This window comes from Portunus trituberculatus, chromosome 24, assembly GCF_017591435.1.
Source record: "Portunus trituberculatus isolate SZX2019 chromosome 24, ASM1759143v1, whole genome shotgun sequence".
Classification (NCBI taxonomy): domain Eukaryota; kingdom Metazoa; phylum Arthropoda; class Malacostraca; order Decapoda; family Portunidae; genus Portunus; species Portunus trituberculatus.
In genome coordinates, this window is record NC_059278.1 from 13,494,956 (window position 1) to 13,509,955 (window position 15,000).

At 45.2% G+C, this 15,000-nt stretch overlaps 1 protein-coding gene across 20 annotated transcripts in view; it reads right to left on the reverse strand.

Annotated features, from left to right (window-relative positions):
- LOC123508378 (tight junction protein ZO-1-like) overlaps positions 1-15,000 on the reverse strand; it is a 206,367-nt gene that overhangs the window by 45,389 nt on the left and 145,978 nt on the right. The gene's annotated exons all lie outside the window — the stretch shown is intronic.

The window sequence follows — 15,000 nt, forward strand, 5'->3', positions numbered from 1 at the left end:
AGCATCGGTGACCTATGATCTCAAATGTAGGGAGACTGGGTGTCACAGTGAGGCCCGCGGGGAGAATACAGCACAGGTCCGAAGGAGGAGGACGTGTCGTTGAAGGTCTCGTGTGCAGAGAAGTTTTACCACCGCTTCAGTTTACCAGGACACCCCAGACCCGTAACACGTAAGTGAAAGTGCTTTGAAGTTAGTGATACTTATTGGTGCACTTCAGAATATTAATAATGTCTGTGACACATTTGATATGTGCTCAGGACAGTCAGAGACTGTGAACGAGTGCCTTTACGTAATATATATGTATTAAAGATGTACTGTTGTTTTGCTATTATCATGATGCTCAGCTTCGGATGGTGAAGAGCAAGAGAGATGAGTTCGACCTTCACCAAGCGAAGGGCTCTTCTCTCTCTTACTTATTTCACTGGAGGGGCGTGAGTATTGCTAGTTACTGAAATTATCGATGTTAAGGTGAATGTTTGTTTCTAGGTTTCGACCAAATATACCAATTGCGTCGACGTGAGGGTCTCATTATCCTGATCATCATCATCATCTACCGCCTCCTGCGGCGGTAACAGTCGAAACGTGGGGCAACCTGAAGGGAGTGGCGGGCGGGGCAGAGCAGAGCGTGGGACGGCGGCCAGACAAGTGCATGCGTCCGTACGTGCGCCTCTGCCGCGGGGACCGCAGACAACCCAGCGGGACGACCGCAATGGGGCGCCGTCGCTCAGCAGAGGCCCGGAGAGGAGTGGGACGGTTGCCACGTCGTGCCAGACGTGAGTGCCCGTCCGGGTGCCATCTTATCCCCCGCCGCGTGTCCTCTCAACTGGTAAGTGTTAGAGCTCTCTTTCTCGCTCCTCGCCAGATCTCTCTCTCCCTCGAAGTGGTAGACGTGTGTTTCTTGTACGTGTTGTGTTGTGTTGTAGTGGGCTCGCGTGTCGAGGCGTACTGCCACGAAGGTGCTGGTCGCAGGCACGTGAGGGCGTATCACAAGTTTGGTGAGCACACGAGGGTGTGCAGCGCGCTCGGCAAGCACGCGGGGTTGGGCCACGAATTCTGCAGGCGTAAGGGGGTGTGCTTCGGACTCGGTAGGCGCGCGAAGGCGTGCTACGGACTCGGCAGGCGCACAAGGGTGTGCTACGGACTCAGCAGAAACACGAGGGTGTGCTACGGACTCAAAAAGCACACGAGAGTGTCACGGAGAGGATCGACTACCTAAGCCCACGAGAGGCACCATCGTCGTGTTCTAACGGAGATGGCAGAGAATAAAGCAGAAGCAAGCAGCCCACCGAGTAGTGAGGAACTACCCAGTCCTCCTGCAGTAGAGTGGCAACGAGAGACGAGCCCCAGTGCGGCAGAGAGAACGAGCTCCCGAAGGCAAATTTGGCCAGAACAGCGGAGTGACCAAATGAAGGAAATGTATGACCATCTCATGAGTACACTGCAAGGCGTGCACCGAGAATTAGCTGCGCTCTATGCTCCAGAAGCAACAGGAAGAGATCACGCAACACAGATGTCGCTGAAGCAGAACGTCAGCCACGCCATGGCGTCTGAATCGCCACTGACACAAAGGGGAGACTCATCCCGGTTCGAGACACAAGGACAGACGCCCAACCAGGGGGAGGGCGATGGAAGAAGGAACGATCTCACTGCATCAAGTGGAAGGGTCAACTTGAGAGCTCGGGAGCCCGCAACGGCGGCAGCAACAAGTGGAAACTGGATGAAAGAAATGACCACAATCATGCAGTTCAACCAGAGGCCTGTGCCCACCTTTAAAGAAGGGACGTGCGTCGAGTATGGGACATTCAAGGACAATTTCGAGAAACACGTTCGGGCGGGCAACATAACAGATTCGCGGAAATTGGAATTGCTCATCTCAGCATACTCTGGCTCGGCTAAACAAGATCTTCATGGGTGCAACCGGTATGCAGATCCTACGGAGGGATACCAGCAGGCCTGGTTGATACTGAATGACAGGCATGGAAATCAGCGAAAGTACATTCAGTTCTTAGTGAGGGAGGTCATGTACGGCCAAACCTGAGCTTAGAAGACATCGAAGGATTACGTACCTTTAGGAATAATCTGAGTTCCTGTGTGAACAACTTAAAACAATTTGGAGCACTAAACCAAATTGATGCCTATGAAATACTGCGTATCATCACGGACAGGTTTACAGGGGAGCTGAGCACTGACTACGAAAAGGAGATGGACTATTGGGAAGAAGTAAACGGTGAAATTGAAAGTGAAGCAGAGTGGATGTTAGGCTTCATAGTGAGAGTGGTGAGGAGGATGGAAAAGCGCCTACCTGTAGCAGCCTCAGGAGAAATGCAGCAACGAGCGCAACAAGAACGCCCAAACCAATTCACAAAATGGGCTATAGGACTCGTCACTGCTACCTCCACAGAGATGGAAGGCGAATCATGCTTTATACCAGGGAAACCATGAGGTGAGGGACTGCGGGAGGTTCCGCAACATGGACGTGGGGGAGCGCGTGTAGCTAATGAGGCAGGACTGCCGCTGCTTCTCCTGTTTTAGACAAGGACACTGGATAAAGAATTGTGTGCGCAGCATTAAGTGTGGCATGAGTGGCTGCAATCAACACCACTCAAGACTGCTACATACTGCCCCACGTAACACCGGAAGCAAGGCGCGTCCGTGGGAAGCCTCAGGTAACCAGCAAACAGTGACGAGGAGCCTCATTGATGAAATAGAAACTGAACCGCTCACGAGGAGAGACCGACGCAAACTGCTCAAAGGTACAGCTCCCTCTACCAGTGATGCTTACTGCGCAACAACTTACAAGAGAACAAGATGGGAGGCTGAAAACACCACCCCTAACACTGAGAAAGATCCTCACCGTTGGGTCAGGGGAGAATCAACAAGGGAATCAACGAGAGGAGAACTGAAGGTGGAGAACTCTCGACAAGGGATCTGACTAAATGGTAAGGAACAGATTGCTCTCCCCATTATCAGAGTTAGAGTCACGAAGGAGTGGAGTGAAGAACCAGGCATCATCACCGGAGCCCTCCTAGTTTCGGGCAGCGACAGATTCTACTGCACCCGCGATCTGGCCAATCAATTGCATGCCAAGGGAAAACTGATAACGCTATCCATTGGAACCATCACATATGAAGGAAAGGAAGTCACCACCAAAGAACTCAACTTGAAACTGATTGGTATCAGAACACGGAGGAACCGTTATTATTATTATTATTATTATTATGAGGTCAATGAAGGCGACCCACTGGAAAGCATAACTGCATAAACCCAAAGGCCCAGTGGGCGGCACCTCACCGATAAGTGAAAGGAAGTAACAGGAATGAACAACAGAATAGGAAGATTGGTAGAGATCTAAGAGGTAGTAAGTTCAGAGAGAAGAAAGGTATTCACACATTTTTTAAATGCTTCAATGTTACTAGAATTAACAATCTCGTTGGGAATTGTATTCCAGAGTCTAGCAGATACTGGGATAAAACACCGGGAAAATTGTGAAGTATTACATCGATTCACAGACAAGGAACGGTCATTCATGATCAAGGATTGTCTTGTAGCACGTGCTGGTAGTGAAGGGGCAGGCAAATGACAATGCAACGGGTGGTTGGAATTAGACATGATTTTGAAGAAATAGGACAATGATCCAACCAAACGACGATGCCGAAGATTAATCTCAAGATTAGGAAGAAGAAATTTAATCTGGTTGAATGCTCTATCTAAAAGCTTTAAGTGAGACTCTGCTGCAGAGATCCACACAGAGTGACAATATTCAAAATGAGGCAGTATGAAAGAGTAAAAGCAATTTCTTACAATATCATCAGAGGAATATATCCGCCTACATTTGCGTAACAAACCAACTTTACATGAGACTGATGATGCAAGTGAACGCAAGTGCAACTCAAAAGTAAGTTTGGGATCAAGGGTGACTCGAGTAACTTCAGAGACGAACAATTAGGAATAGGTACTTCGTTGACAACAATATCAGGGTGAACTGGGAAAGGTGTCCTTGATCTGCTAATAACCATACTATGGGATTTACTCGGGTTCAGTTTCATACCCCACCGATCACACCATGACAGAATCCTTGAAACATCTTGAGTGAGTACATTAGCGACTCTCTGCCTATCCTGTGGGGAAGGAATTGTCGCATATATAGTGGTGTCATCAGCATAAGCAACCATATTAGATTCAATCCCACACCACATGTCAGATGTATAAATAATAAAAAGAAGAGGTCCCAGAACACTTCCCTGCGGAACACCGGATACAACTGGACTAAAAGAACTAAGGCAGCCATCAACAGTCACACGCTGCCTTCGACTCGTTAGGAACTCTGACAGAACTTGATGGACGCGGCCACCAATACCAATAGATCTAACTTTCGATAAAAGGGCTCTATGATTAACACGATCAAATGCAGAACTAAAATCAAGTGAAATTACTCTAGATTCATGACCAGCATCAAGGGCAGCTTGCATGTCGTGCGTTATGCAAACGAGAGCATCAGAAGTACTGAGACCTTTTCTAAAACCAAACTGACTAGATGGCAACAAATTATTAATATCTAAAAAACGATTGAGACGCTTGGCCAGCAGGCGCTCAAAAATCTTAGATAACACCGGGGTTATGGAAATGGGTCTATAGTCACCGGGGTGAATGGAGGATGAAGATCCCTTTGGAATAGGGGTAACATTTGCAGTACGCCAGCATACCGGAAAAGAACCCTTACGAAAAAGAGCTCTAAAAATAACTGCCAATTTTGGAGCGAGAGGAGAAGCAATCTTTTTTGTAAAAAAGAGGCAGAAAACCCAAAGGATCACAACCCCCGAATGAGTCTAACTCATTAAGATATCTTAAGATTTCGGAGGACTTAAAGGCAATGGAGTGTAATTTAATGTCCTGGGGACAAGACGGCGGCAGATCAAACTCTTCATCACTTTGTTTCGAGTTAAAAACGGAAGCTAAAAGATTGGCTTTGTCCTTAGAATTATGGCAGATTGAACCGTCAGTACATGACAGAGGAGGTAAACTTGAGTCCACACCAAAGAGTGATTGCTTTAAAGCTGACCACCATGAGTGTGGTTGGGAGGTGCCAATCAGAACATCTCTCTCTGCAGAGTACTCATAGTACCATCGCTGCCGTCCTCTCTGAAGGGCTCAATTGCTAGGAATGGAGACATAGTCAGATGGCCTCACCTTCAAGACATTTTCTCGACCTGTATACAAGGGGGAGTGGACCTCCTCATAGGTCTAGACACACCACAAGCCCTATTACCTTTGGAAATAAGAGCCGGAGGAGATGGAGAGCCGTTTGCAACACACACTCTCCTTGGCTGGACCGTCAATGGGCCTATGAGATTTGAAGATGGGGAGCCAATTGGAGCAACGAACGTGCGCACTACAGGGATGACAGCGATAGCACAGAGGCAACAGAGTGCGATTCGGTATGGTTCCATTCTAGGAAGGAACTTCTCACCTCATTGTGAAGATACTATCTCGATGGAAGACTGAAAGGTAATAGAATTATGGTCATCAACCGCGAAGCAAGTAGATCGGCATTATCAACTGCCCATCCCATTCAGATACAAGGAACCAGGCCTACCGAATAACCTGAAACTCGCAGAACGACGGCTTATAGAACTCAGAAGACGCCTAATGAGAGATCCAGCCTTATGTCTCCGTTACCAAAGGGAAATGAAACACTTGGTGGACGAGGGACATGCGGAACGCGCATTGCACTTGGACTCTCCGCCAGCAGCCGGAACAGTCTGGTATCTGCCGCATCATCCAGTATTAAATCACAAGAAACCGGAGAAAGTAAGAATAGTGTTTGATTGCGCAGTGAATCAAGTAATGCAAGGGCCAGATCTTAACAATGACTTGATGGGCATCTTGCTCAGATTCCGACAAGATTGAGTGGCCATAATGGCGGACATTGAGGCAATGTTCCATAAAGTTTTAGTACCACGAGAACACCGAGACGCTCTTCATTTCTGTGGTGGCCGGGTGGAGAACTGTCTGAACCTCCTGAGACATACAGAATGAAAGTACATCTGTTTGGAGGAGTCTGGAGCCCGTTGTGTGCAGCATACGCCCTACAGCGAACATTCCAAGATCATGGCCGAGACCTCCATGAGGCCATCACGAAAGCCAATCGAAACTTTTATGTGGACAACCTCTTACTTTCAGTGAACTCCACGAGCAAAGTGACAATTGTTGTACACCGCTTGAGAGACCTATTGCATAAAGGGGGCTTCAGACTCACGAAGTGGGCCTGCAAGTACAGCAAAGTACTACAAACCATCCCACTGACGGAGAGGGCAGCAACAGTGAAAGAAATCCCGCTGATGGACAAACTTCCCACCAAAAGAGCTTTGGGTATCCTGTGGGACTTAGAGAGGGATCAACTTGCAGTACAGGTTCATATCCCAACCAGACCCGAGACAAAACATGGCCTCCTCAGTATGATTAGCTCCTTTTATGATCTGCTCGGCATCCTTGCTCCATGCGTCATCAGAGCCAAAATGATCTTTCAAGAATGCAGGCGTGAAACAGGATGGGACAAGCCCCTAGCCAACGAGTCAAACGAAGCATGGAGAGGGTGGTTGAGAGGTTTACCTCACCTTAAGGACATAAGGATTCCACGTTGTTACCAACATGACATCGAGGGCACCGCTACTGATATCCAACTGCATCATTTCAGCGATGCGTCTCAGCGAGCGTATGGTGCTGTATCTTATCTGAGACTCACAGACATGATGGGGTTACACCGTGTTGCCTTTGTATATGGCAAGGCCAAACTGGCCCCCTGAAACAACTAACCATACCTAGACTAGAACTGTGTGCAGCGGTATTAGCTACAAAGGCGGACGAGCGACTACGAAAGGAACTTGACCTGTCCGTGTCACAGTCGGTGTTCTGGACAGACAGCACCACTGTCTTGAGATACATACAAAACACTGAAAGGCGCTTCCATACATTCGCATAGCTGTCATACATGAAGAGTCTGATCGAGATCAGTGGAGATATGTGAGCTCAGGACGCAACCCCGCAGATGACGCTAGTCGTGGTTTGCGTGGCGACGAGCTTGGAGGGTGTAGTAGGTGGACCCAAGGACCACCCTTTCTATTCCTCGACAAAAATCAGTGGCCAATGGAAGGCATGACAAGGGAAGGACTTCCAAGCGATGACCCAGAAGTAAAAAGGGAAACTGGAACGCTGATGACATCCGCTACCCAGAAGGAAGAAACCCTAGACAAATTGTGGGACAGATACTCCTCATGGTATCGACTACTGAAAGGGACTACATGGCTGAGGAGGTTCATAACATGGCGGGGCAACAAGAAAAGGGGCTCCCGACAGGAGAAATTTCTGTCAACAGAGGAGATGGAAGCAATGAGGTATGCAGTACTGAAGTGTGTGCAACGAAGATACTTTCCTGAAGAACTGAAAGCACTACAACGAGGACAGCGGCTGAGAAAGAGCCCGATAAGACAGTTGGAGCCCTTTCTAGACGCGGAAGGCTTGATCAGGGTAGGCGGCCGGTTGAGGAGAGCTGCCCTTCAGCAAGATCGAATGAATCCCATCCTCTTACCCAAAGAAAGTAAGATCACGGAACTCATAGTGAGGGAAACACATGAAGCCAAGGCCGGACACTAGGGAAGGGAATACACACTCGCTAGAATACGCGAAATCTACTGGATCCCGAACTGCCGTAGAGTGCTGGACCGACTATTACGCATTTGCGTAATCTGCCGGCGTAACAATTGGAAACCTAATAAGGGACGACCAGCTGACTTACCAGAAGTCCAGGTGAAGTCAGGCGCACCGGCATTCACATACGCTGGAGTCGATTGTTTCGGTCCATTTATGGTGAAGCAAGGGAGGGCCCGGGTACTGACTCATTTATTGCAGCCCTTATGAAATTCGCAGCTCGAAGAGGACTGCCAAAACACATCCGTTTGGACAATGGGACCAACATGATCGGCGTATGCCGAGAACTATGTGATGCAGTCATCAATTGGAGTAAGGATGATAAAGTTAGAAAGACACTCTTGGTGAACCGGGTAGAGTGGCAATTCAACCCTCCAAGAGCTTCACAAATGGGCGGTATGTGGGAACGACAAATTCGCACCGTGAAAACGGTTATGCAGGCGATAGTAGGCTCTCAACTGATGGATGATGAGCGTCTTCATACTCAACTCTGCGAAGTAGAAACGGTCATCAATGGGAGACCACTCACCCCTTCATAGAACGACACGAATGATCTTGAAACACTAACACCTCGTCACCTCTTGAGAATGAACTCTAACAGCTTCCCCCACTGAAGACAAACCGACGTTGGGAGACGCGTATCGAAGGCGATGGAAACACGCTCAGTATATGGCAGACCAATTCTGGAAGAGGTGGACTCGAGAGTACCTCCCCACCCTGAGGAAACGGCAAGGAACATTCAAATCAGGACACAGCCTCCAGCGAGGAGACATGATCATCATTGCTGAACCGTCTCTACCACGAAACAAGTCGTTGTTAGGATTGGTTATAGAAGCCATGCTAAGTGAAGATGGTGAAGTTCGCAAGGTGAGGCTGAAAACGAAGAGCTCAACACTTGTTCGCCCGGTTACGAAGCTGTGTTGGCTAGAAGGAGTTGGAGATGATAAATTAGGGCTTAGTTACCGCTACCACCGGAGAGAGAGAGAGAGAGAGAGAGAGAGAGAGAGAGAGAGAGAGAGAGAGAGAGAGAGAGAGAGAGAGAGAGAGAGAGAGAGAGAGAGAGAGAGAGCCCATGTTTTGGTTTAAGAAATGCTAATGTAGGGCCTAAGCGAAGAAAGACGCCTTGTACAAGTGGCCAGCATCGGTGACCTATGATCTTAAATGTAGGGAGACTGGGTGTCACAGTGAGGCCCGCGGGGAGAATACAGCACAGGTCCGAAGGAGGAGGGCGTGTTGTTGAAGGTCTCGTGTGCAGAGAAGTTTTACCACCGTTTAAGTTTACCAGGACACCCCAGACCCGTAACACGTAACATAACATAACATAACATAAATAATAGGATAACAAAGGGCCACCAGGGCCCATCTAGGTTATCCTGTATCAGTCGCACAGCGACCTCGTCATCAGTACTTAAAGATACACTTACAAGTACACAATACATTATATACTAATTCTAAATATTTGGCCCATTAACAGGGGTAAGTCCTGCAGCGAAATCCTCTACAATTTGTGGTCCCCATACATGGGGATCATGTCTTGTTTAACTATAGTAAATTTCTTATAAAACTATCATGCAGCACTATACATAATTATAAATCTAATAAATTTAAGTGCTTATCTAATCTGTTTTTAAACATTGTCAAACTAGTGCTATTTACAACCGTCTCTGGCAATGCATTCCAGAAGTCTACCACACTATGACTAAAGAAATATTTTCTTATATCTAACCTGCAGCCTTGCTTTCTAATCTTCCTGCCATGATTTCTAGTCCTACTTCCCTCCTCTAAGGTAAAGAAAGATCTCACATCTATGTAGTTTGTATCTGAGAACATTTTAAATAACTCTATCATATCCCTCTTATACATCTCCTCTCAAATGAAAACATGTTTAATTCCTTTAATCTATCTCTATACTCCAGGCGCTTCAAAGCTGGTATCATCCTAGTTGCTCTTCTCTGAACTGCTTCTAACATGTTGATATCCTGCCTATAGTGGGGTGACCAGGCCTGTATGCAATACTCTAAATGGGGCCTAACATAGGAATTATATAAGCTACGCACCACTTCCTTACTTTTATAACTAACATTTCTATTTATAAAACCCAGGATCCTATTTGCCCTATTTCTTGCTTCTAAACATTGCTTTGAAAATTTCATAGTCCTGTCTATCACTACTCCTAAATCCTTTCCTTCCTCTACTGCCTCTAGCCAACATCCCTCCATCTCATAGTTAAAGTTTGTGTTGTCTTTACCTAAATGCATAACCTGACACTTTTTAGAATTAAACTCCATCTGCCACCTGTCTGCCCATGCTATCAGCCTGTCCAGGTCTCATTGTATTCTGTAATTGTCCTTTTCACCCTGTATTGCACATGCTATCTTAGTATCATCTGCAAACTTTGATACTTTGCTACTAATTCCTATATCTAAATTGTTAATGTACACCAAGAAAAGAAGAGGTCCTAGCACTGATTCTTGGGGTACCCCACTAACCAGTAAGTGAAAGTGCTTTGAAGTTAGTGATACTTATTGGTGCACTTCAGAATATTAATAATGTCTGTGACACATTTGATGTGTGCTCGGGACAGTCAGAGACTGTGAACGAGTGCCTTTACGTAATATATATGTATTAAGGATGAACTGTTGTTTTGCTATTATTATGATGCTCAGCTTCGGATGGTGAAGAGCGAGAGAGAGATGAGTTCGACCTTCACCAAGCGAAGGGCTCTTCTCTCTCTTACTTATTTCACTGGAGGGGCGTGAGTATTGCTAGTTACTGAAATTATCGATGTTAAGGTGAATGTTTGTTTCTAGGTTTCGACCAAATATACCAATTGCGTCGACGTGAGGGTCTCATTATCCTGATCATCATCATCATCATCATCTACCGCCTCCTGCGGCGGTAACAATATCTCTCTGTCTGCCTGCCTTACACTTCAATAATAAGTGTTATGGAACTGACTACCACGTCACTGGCTCCCCGCCCTTCAAGACACTGTTGAGTAAGACTGGACATATGAGGAAACACTACTACAGCTACTAACACATTTAACTTAATGTTCTTCCTGCTCATCGATGTGTCCAATATATCGTCTAAATATTCACTTCAGTAATAACACACACACACACACACACACACACACACACACACACACACACACACACACACACACACACACACACACACTCCTTAGTGTAATGGTTAGCACACTTGGCTCAAACCGAGAAGGCTCGGATTCGACTCCCGGGCGCGGCAAGGCAAATGTGTAGATACGGGATGTCTCGAGTTGTGGCCTCGCTTTCCCGGTGTGTGGAATGTGTTGTGGTCTCAGTCCTACCTGAAGATCGGTTTAGGAGCTCTGAGATCGTTTCGTAATGGTGAAGGCTGGCTGGGTGACCAGCAAGCGACTGTGGTGAATTACATTATTATTATTACTAATGCTATCATTACGAGGCTATGAGTATGAATGACGTGTGTATGATTGTCTGGTACTTTATCAGAGCCACCCTGTGTATGACTGGCGGCCTGGTGTAAAGATGAGACAAATTGTTACCATCACAATCATCATTGCTACAATTATCAAGGTAAGTGACCAAAGTAAACATATTCACTAATCAACACTATAATTTCTATTTCGTCCTATGCATTACGTTCGTCCCCTTCCCTACACGAGTTTTCTACTTATTAAGCCAAACAAGTGAGCTCAGTAATGGCGGTAATGACGTTAATAATAATGGCTGATGATGATGGTGATGCACAACTTAATTTCACGGCGTGCTTGTTTTCATCGGGCTCACAATTCCACGCTGGCCCGCTACACACAACCCCGCAGTTCTGTTGGCATAAGCAGAGTTCGTAATTCTGGCAAATTAAAGTTATTTACATAGTTGTGTAATGAGTGCTCAGTTGACTGCCGCTGCCCTGGACACACACACACACACACACACACACACACACACACACACACACACACACACACACACACACAGATTCCCTCATTCCTTACCGCATTTATGTTTCTGAATTTACACATTTAAATAAAATAATGAAGAGGAGAATTTGCAACACACACATGAAGACAAAGTGAAAGACTAAGCAACAACACACGCACTGTCTGTAAAACGAAAGAATAACCTTGCGCACAATTCAGAACAGAAATATGTAGCACAATGCCTGAAAAGAACGAGAGAGAGAGAGAGAGAGAGAGAGAGAGAGAGAGAGAGAGAGAGAGAGAGAGAGAGAGAGAGAGAGAGGCTTTAGCAGATTTAAATTCAATGCAAAACTAGCCTCCTCGTCCTCTTTGTTCTTCTTCTTCCTCTAATTCCTTAACTTTTTTTTACTTCTATCTTTCTTAATCTCTCCTTCTCATTTCCCTCTTTCTCTTATTTTTCATACTTTCTTTAATTCATTTTATATTTTGATCTTTCATTTTTCGTTTTCTTTTCCTATTTCTCCTTTTGGTTCGTCACTTTAATAAGTGTCTTCTTTTTACTTTCCGTATTCCGTTCTTGCGTTTCCTCCTTCTCGTGTCCTTTCTTTTCTATTTCTTACTTGATTCTGTTTCATCTTTCTTTTTCTTTTTTTTTTTTACGGTTATCCTTCCTTGCATTTTTTTCTCTTCTTCCCTTTCTCCCTTTTTTTCTTTTTTGTGCGCGCGCTATACGTTGTGTTCTGCGAAAAGACGAGGGAGTGAAGAGCAGGAACAAAGGAAAGAGGAGGAGGAGGAGGAGGAGGAGGACTAACTTTGATTGGACAGCAGATAACACGCTAACCACTTCCTTTACTGAGCCTTGGCAAACAGTTAACAGCAGCAGAAACAGTCACACCAAGAGGGTTAGGCAGCAATAAAAACCTCCACAACACCACTAACTCCAGTCAGACCCGCGCCAAGGCATAACACGCGAGTCGTTTGCTATTAGGGTGAAAAATTCGTTGTTTTATACGGAGTGTCGAGAAAATAACAGGAACACACACACACACACACACACACACACACACACACAAGCATCCCACTTTTCATTTTCTGTTTGGATGAAGGGGAATTCGTTTTCTTCTAACCGAGCGTCGAAAAATTACACACACACACACACACACATAACAGACACACCAACATACACCCAACTTTTCTCATTTTCTGTTTGGGTAGAGGACAATGTTTTCCTCAAATCTAACGTCAAGAAAAGTAACAAGCAACACTCGCAAACGCAAGAACACACACACACACACACACACACACACACACACACACACACACACACACACACACACACACACACACACACACACACACAGCTTCTCATTTCGTTTGTGTGAAAGGAAATCTGCTTTCTTTCACATCAAACAAGAAAAAAAATGAATCAATGAATAAATAAACAAATAAATAAATAAATAAAAACAATAACAAGCAACATTCAAAAACACATCAACAACTTCTCATTTTCTATTTCGGTGAAGACAAATCCGTTTTCTTTTACACCAAACGTCAAGAAACACAACAGAAGCAGCACTCACCAACACACCATCACGCATCCCACTTCCCCCTCTCACTTTCCAGGTAAAAGCGAACGTCTGTCACCTGCCCAACACAGGCGAAGCAAGGCACTGTACAGGCTTGTCAGACACTCCGCCCTCCCCACCTGCCTCTCTGACCCCGCCCGTCCTGTCCTTCCTCGTGTCGCCATCTCTGTCCGCCCCCCACCACTCCTCATCACCCGACATACACACACACACACACACACACGTCTCCGAGAAAGGAGAAGGAAAGGAAGGCGTTTCTGATTTCTAACGTGTTTTTTTTCCTTTTTTTGTGTGTGTGTGTGTGTTAAATTTGTACAAGGGGGAGAAGGAGAAGAAGAAGAAGAAGAAGAAGAAGAAGAAGAAGAAGAAGAAGAAGAAGAAGAAGAAGAAGAAAATGATGACAATGATGATGATGAAAAAGAAGAAAGAATGAAAACACAGAACAGAACAGACGGATTAATCAACAGTCTAAATTATGAAAAGAGCTGAAGATACGAAAAATGACCAGGACTAATTAACAAAGGCTCAAGAATAACTAAGTACATTACATTCAACTGCTAATATGACAAAAGAAGACAAGAACAATAAGACAAGAACTAGAGTCTAACAATACCTAAAGAAAAAGAAGAAAAAAAAAAATAAACGTAGCAATTGAAGTCTACGAAACGAAAAAAAAATCCTATAAAGAAGAAGAAAAGAAACAATATCAAACTGAATAGTGAATAATACGAAGACCATTCTACCAATTCACATTAAAAAAAAAGGAACCACTAATCACGTATTTAAACAAACATTTAACCATTTAAACCCTTTTGATTACCTTTGCTTCTCATCAAACCCCACAAAAAATCCTGGTACAGTACAAATATAAAGCATAATTCAAAGACATCACTAACACACACACACACACACACACACACACACACACACACACGAAATGGAGTACTAACAGACCCAAATTTCTCTTACTCGTAGCTTCCCTCGTAACAGTAGAAGACTCTGGTTACTCAAGTGAAGCAGCAAGAGCCATAGTGTCATTAGGGGTGAAGGCGTTTGGTATGCAGGAGGGCGAGGGGGAGCGTGGGTAGCATGGTGAAGTAAGCAATGTTTGGGTGGCCACGTGTAAGTTTAAGTGCGCCTGCAGAGAAACGCTTTGCTCTCATCACCACTATTCTCAAAGGCCACAAAGACGATTAACAGGGTTCTCAAAACTGTTTCTCCCGTAAACAATGTAGGAATACTGTTAATCTATAACTAGAATCATAGAAAACCATTAAAAGCTGCGTAACTTCGACTAGAGCCTCTTAAATGTAGTGGAGGCACGACGAAGTGTTTCAATATGGTCATGCAAAGGTCGTATTTTGAAACAGTTAGGTCTTTCTACATGACTATTTCTACAGGCCACAAAAATTATTAGCCAAGTTCCGAAGACTATTTTACCTGCTAATCATGTAGAAATCTCTTTAACCTGTCACTGGAACCATAAAAGTATATAATAAAAAAGAGTAACTTCGACTAGAACCTTTTGAAAGAAGTGGATATGCTGCGTAAAGGTTCCTCAGAATATGGTGAAAGGTTTAAGGGTTGGCGAGGGAAGGGAATGCATAACGCTGTACACCCTAGTAGTGGAAGGAGATTACAAGCGATTACCAGGGATTTCAAACAGCAGCAGACCTTGATGTTCATACCAGTGTGCTTCGTTTCGCTACATTACCGTGCATTAGTATCAGAGGAAAGCATTAGTGTTATATACGACACCGTGAAGGGAAAGGTGTGCTATGA